The sequence below is a fragment of the Pinus tabuliformis genome, chromosome 1_2 (assembly GCF_031772625.1).
Source record: "Pinus tabuliformis cultivar Carrire ecotype Pingquan chromosome 1_2, CPIR1, whole genome shotgun sequence".
Taxonomy (NCBI): domain Eukaryota; kingdom Viridiplantae; phylum Streptophyta; class Pinopsida; order Pinales; family Pinaceae; genus Pinus; species Pinus tabuliformis.
The window spans coordinates 909700354-909705933 of NC_142298.1; the positions used below are offsets into that span (position 1 = coordinate 909700354).

At 34.6% G+C, this 5580-nt stretch overlaps 1 pseudogene; it reads left to right on the forward strand.

Moving 5' to 3' along the window:
• The first annotated feature begins 3236 nt into the window (after positions 1-3236).
• On the forward strand, positions 3237-4959 carry LOC149208904 (putative potassium transporter 12 pseudogene; annotated as a pseudogene).
• The last annotated feature ends 621 nt before the right edge of the window (positions 4960-5580 follow it).

Genomic DNA, 5580 nt, shown 5'->3' on the forward strand with positions numbered 1-5580 from the left:
AAAAATAGAATTTTGAATTAGGCATTGGTGCAATAAGTAGCTCTCCAAAGCAAGTCGGTTGATACTCTGCAAAGCGGTAATAGAAGCAATTCTTGTTTATTGGTCACTGCTTGCTTGTGTTCCTCTGGAAATAATACACAAAATTAAACAAATCTATCTAAGATACTTATGGGCAGGGGAACAAGATCGTCACCCATTTTCACTTACAGCATGGTCTTCCATAGCCATTCCCAAGCAAATGGGACAATGAGGCTTAAAAAATATCATTTGGTTCTCTAAGGCTCTTGCTAAAAAAGGTGTCTGGAAATTGCTTCAAGTTACGGGGTTGTGGCCGCAAGTCATAGTGAACAAATATATTTGCCCCTATTCAACAATGGATTGGATTCATACTCCCAGGTGATTTCCACCCTCTGGATCATTGGTTTGGAAAGCTCTTAAAAATTACGCTTCAGTCATACTACAAGGTCTCAGATGGCAAATTGGAGATGGTACAAATCTTCTTGTAGGGAAAGATTCCTAAATAGGTTGTGGGGATTCTCATATACTCTCTGATCAACTCATCCAATCTCCTTCACACTCAAAGAATCTTCTTCTTAAATTAGGCCTCTGATCATATGGGTCTGATGGGTTGCCTAGCTTGGAGGCAATTTGTTGACCTACTATTGGAAGGGGCTCTAACTAAAGAATGGAACAAATATATTGAAACTCTTAGTCATAATATGGTATCTCTCTCAAATTCTAAAGACACTCTAGTCTAGTCAAACACCCCCTCGAGTAGCTGCAATCACAAGTTTGGTTACTTGTCTTTAGCCCGTCAACCTGAGGCTTACCCTCCTCCCTGGTGGGTTGAAAAGATCTAGAATCAAAACTATTTGCCTAAAACTAAATTATTCATGTGGTTTCTCCTTAAAAACGAAGTGCCAACATGGGATATCTTACAAAAAAGGTTTTTCTTTATGCCCAGTAGATGCCCACTTTGCTTGAGGACATCCCACATCTCTTCATAAATTTCCCCTTCACTATCAGAGTATGGCTTGAAATTCAGAAGTATATTGGTAACTCACATCAATGGCATGGGGACTCTTTGGATATGTGTAAAAAAATGGCTATAAAGAAAACATCCAAAAAAGCATATGAGCTCTCCCTTTAATGGTCACTTGGGGCATATGGCTGGAAAGGAACAGCTCCATTTTTGAAAATCAAGGACAATCCTTTCTCAAAGTCCTTCCTAATATTTCCTCCAAATGTCTTAAAATGAAAAACAAAATTCAAACATCATCCTTAAACATCTCCCTTAAATATAACGTTGGACCATAAATTCTTCACTTTTATTGTTATCGGCTTTGGAATGATTTTTCTATATGCAATTATATAATGAAATATGTGTGCACTAATGAAAAAACATTGAGTTTCATTTTTCGTAATCACAAACAATGAAAAAAGAATCACACGTAACTAGCATCATTTTGGAAATTTTATATTCATTAAAAATCTTTAACATGTTTTCCTCCCATATCTCATAAAAAGGTGTGAAATTTTTTATATACTGTCCAATAAGCCCAAGGATCGCATACCTTTTAAAACTTTGCATTACCATTATATGTTTCTCCTTGAAGATATATAATATGTTTCTTCTTTAACATATATATTATGTTTCGCATTTCTTAATATTTGACAAAATACTAAAGTTGAAAAGAATATAAAATCTCACTTTTTAGCATATTTTATGATATAAGAGATTGATTTAAGTGATGTTTTGGGTTAGGAGAGGTTAGCTTTATATAATAAAAAAATATTAACAATTTTAAAGTCTAAATTTTGACAATTCAACATAATTTGGCTTTACATAATAATAAAAAAGAAATTAAGAGTTTTTATTTCATATATCTTATTCATAACATTTTAATGGTTTATTCATATAGTAATAAAAAAAATCGAAAATGATAATTTTAAGAGTGTTTACATCTAAAAAGTGCGGGAATAGTTTGAGATATGGTAGCACACACTATCCCATCATTGTGAGTTTTTAATACTGAAAAGAGTGTTTGCGGGAATAGTTTGAGATATGATTGAACACATTATCCCATCATTGTGAGTTTTTAATACCATGTTTGTTAACTAGTGAGAAAAAATCACATGGAGAGAACATAGAAAAATAATCCAATGTAGAGAATAAAAAATAAATAAATAAACAAGTAAAAACAAAAACAAAATTTGTAAAAAAAAATTCATAAAACAAATATTATATACTTTTAAATTTTGTATTTGTAATTTAACTTAAACAAAAAAACAAAAAACCAAAACAAAACAAAAAGAAAAACAAAAAAAATTAGTAAGAAACATTCATAAACAAATACTATATCCTTTTAAATTTTATATTTGTAATCTAACTTAAAAAATTAACATACTTGTAGAGGAGCTAATTTATTTGCAGATATTTCCTAGTACCTAAAGCCATCACTTATATTTTATTAATTTATAGATAATTTATATTTTATTAATTTATAAGTAAATAAACAATTAACACTGTAAATTGTTACACAATTAATGCTATATAAAAAAGGTTAAAATTTTATCTATGATTTAGTATTAATGTTTTAACATGGTCTACGATGAAGCCATTATCACATAAATCAATTTAAACTATTTATGATTTAACATTCAATAATCCAACAATACTACAATGAACATCTTCCACAAGCTTATCATCTTTATAACATATATTGCTTCAGCTGAGATTCGAGTGTGTCAATTTTGTTTCATAACCACGGGTTATCGCTCTGTATAATTTTATTGGTATTAACGTGACCTCGGAGAATTTTTTAGATGAGATAAGAAAAACGCTCTGATCGAAGGATGGTAATGTATTCATAGAAATCATTGGAAAAAATCATTTGGGTATGAGGATTTTCAGGATTTCAATGGAAATCTAGATGTGGGATGCGATGTTATGATGTGGATCGAAGAGATTGAGCTCTTTCTTTTTCTGGATTATGGGATTTGAATGCAGGAGTTATTTCTATGGATGATAAAATTATGAGCTTGAGGATTCTGGTCTTTGAATGCAGAAATTGCTTCTCTGGATGATAAACTTGTGCTTTTTTTATAAACAGTTGTGGGGATTCTCCTAAGTTTTTATTGATTTCTCTTTTGCGTATCATTCTTGTCATTGTCAACCCCATTATCATAACAATGCATGGGATGAGAAAGACAGGGATGGGATCAGTGAGGGCTCAATGTCTTTGTTGTCATCAGAGTCCAAGTGGGTTGATGGCAGTGAAATGGAAGGGGAATCCCCAAGGTGGTTTGTTGACGATGATTATACAGGACACAAAATGAGGCGTGGGATCGTTCTGAAGACCAAGTGAGTGGATTCCTTTGATGTGGAGGCCATGGAGGTGCCTAGTGTTCATAAGGGCCATGATAAGGACCTTTCATTAGGACGGACACTCGGCTTGGCATTCCAAACACTTGGAGTGGTCTATGGTGATATGGGTACAAACCCCTTGTATGTTTTCACTAGTGTATTCATCCAAGCTCGTACCAAAGGAGAGGAAGACGTTTTGGGTGCATTAGCTTTAGTGATGTACACAATAGCCCTCGTCCCTTTGGCTAAATATGTGTTCATTATGCTCAAAGCCAATGACAATGGTGAAGGGGAGACATTTTCCTTCTCATCTTTGATTTGCATATATGCAAAGGTCAATCTGCTCCCCAACGAGCAACCATCAAATGAAAAAAATTCTAGTTTCAAGCTAAAGTTTCCCACCCTGGAACTGGAAAGATGATTAAGAATCAAAGAAAGCCTTCAGAGAAGTACAAAATTGAAGACCCTATTGCTACTCTTGTTTCTCATGGGTACTTCCATGGTAATTGGGGATGGCATACTTACACCTGCAATATCAGTCATGTCTGTTGTGAGTGGCCTGCAAGATTAAATATCTAGCTTTACGAAAGACACAATGGTCATTGTCTCAATCATATTCCTGGTGATCTTTTTCAGCATAAAACAGTTTGGTACAAGCAAAGTAGGCTTGAAATTTTCTCCGGCACTCATGATATGGTTTTTCTCTATTGGTTCTATTGGACTTTACAATATTATTTAACATGACATGACAATTTTAAGGCCATTCAATCCTGTTTATATCTATTACTTGTTCAAGAGGAACACTATCAAAGCATGGATGTCCCTAGGAGGTTGCGTGTTGTGCATAATAGGAGCTGAAGCTATGTTTTCTGATTTGGGTCACTTCTTAGTAAGATCCATCCAAATAGCCTTCACATGTGTAGTATTCCCATGCCTACTATTGGCTTACATGGATCAAGTTGCATATCTTATGAAGCATCCCTCTGTGGTGGAGAAGGTATTCTATGCTTCAATTCCAGATGGTTTTATCTGGCCAGTCTTCATGATAGCTAGTGTTGTTGCCATGATTGCAAGCCAGGCAATAATCTCGGGAACAATTTCATCTATTAAAATGTCCATGGCCCTAGGATGCTTTCCCAGATTGAAAATAATTCACACATCCCGACGGTTCATGGGTCAGATCTGCATTCTTGTCATCAAATGGGTTCTAATGATAATGTGTGTCTTGTTATGTGATTGTTTTAGGAGCACGGCCGAGATATCAAATGCATATGGCATTGCAAAGGTAGGGATGATGATGGTGACTACAAGCCTAGTGACTCTTGTCATGGTTCTTATATGGGCAAAAAATATATTCCTTGTGATTGGATTTCCTGTTCTATTTGGATCAATTGAGCTGATTTATTTTTCTACAGTTTTGATGAAAGTGGAGGAAAATGGTTGGATAAATGGTTTTTGCCACCTGCGTCCTTCTTGTGATGTACATTTGGAACTATGGAAGTGTTCTGAATTATCAGGAGTTGTATATCTTGTTGGTCACGGAGATGTCAAGGCTAGAAAGGATTCATGGTTTCTTAAGAAACTGGTTATAATCTACTTCTATGCTTTCATGAGGGAAAACTGTAGGGCAGGCCCTGCAAACCTCAGTGTACCTCACACCAATCTCTTGCAAGTTAGCATGACATATACTATCTAACTTGAAGGTTTCCATGAATCAGACATGCTGAATGTTTTTCAAGAACCAAGTCGCAACATCAATATGGTGATGGATAACAAAGATTTCCTTGAAGGTGGCAGAGATGAAGTGAATTTTAATGTGAAGTTAATAATCATAAGTTTTGTTGTCGACCAAGATCTTCATTACTTAGTCCTTGATTTTGTTTGCTAGAGAATAATAGCCATTCCTACGATTAATCACCGATATTTATGAACAAAGACACCATTCTTTTTTCAATGAAGGTGATAGGTGGTATTTTATATGCATAGTTAAGCCTAAGATAAGCCATGTTTTCTACACAAGAAAGTTATATTAGGTTATACCCATGAAAATGAGAGGAAGATGACATTGCATGTTTCCTCGTATAGCTAACCATCGCTCAAATAACTTTGGATGGTTCTCCGCCTCATTCATTACATCATTTCTTAAGAACCTTGGATGCTTCTCCGTTTTTTTTGACATCATGTATTGATTATGTTGTTGATGGAGGTTTTAC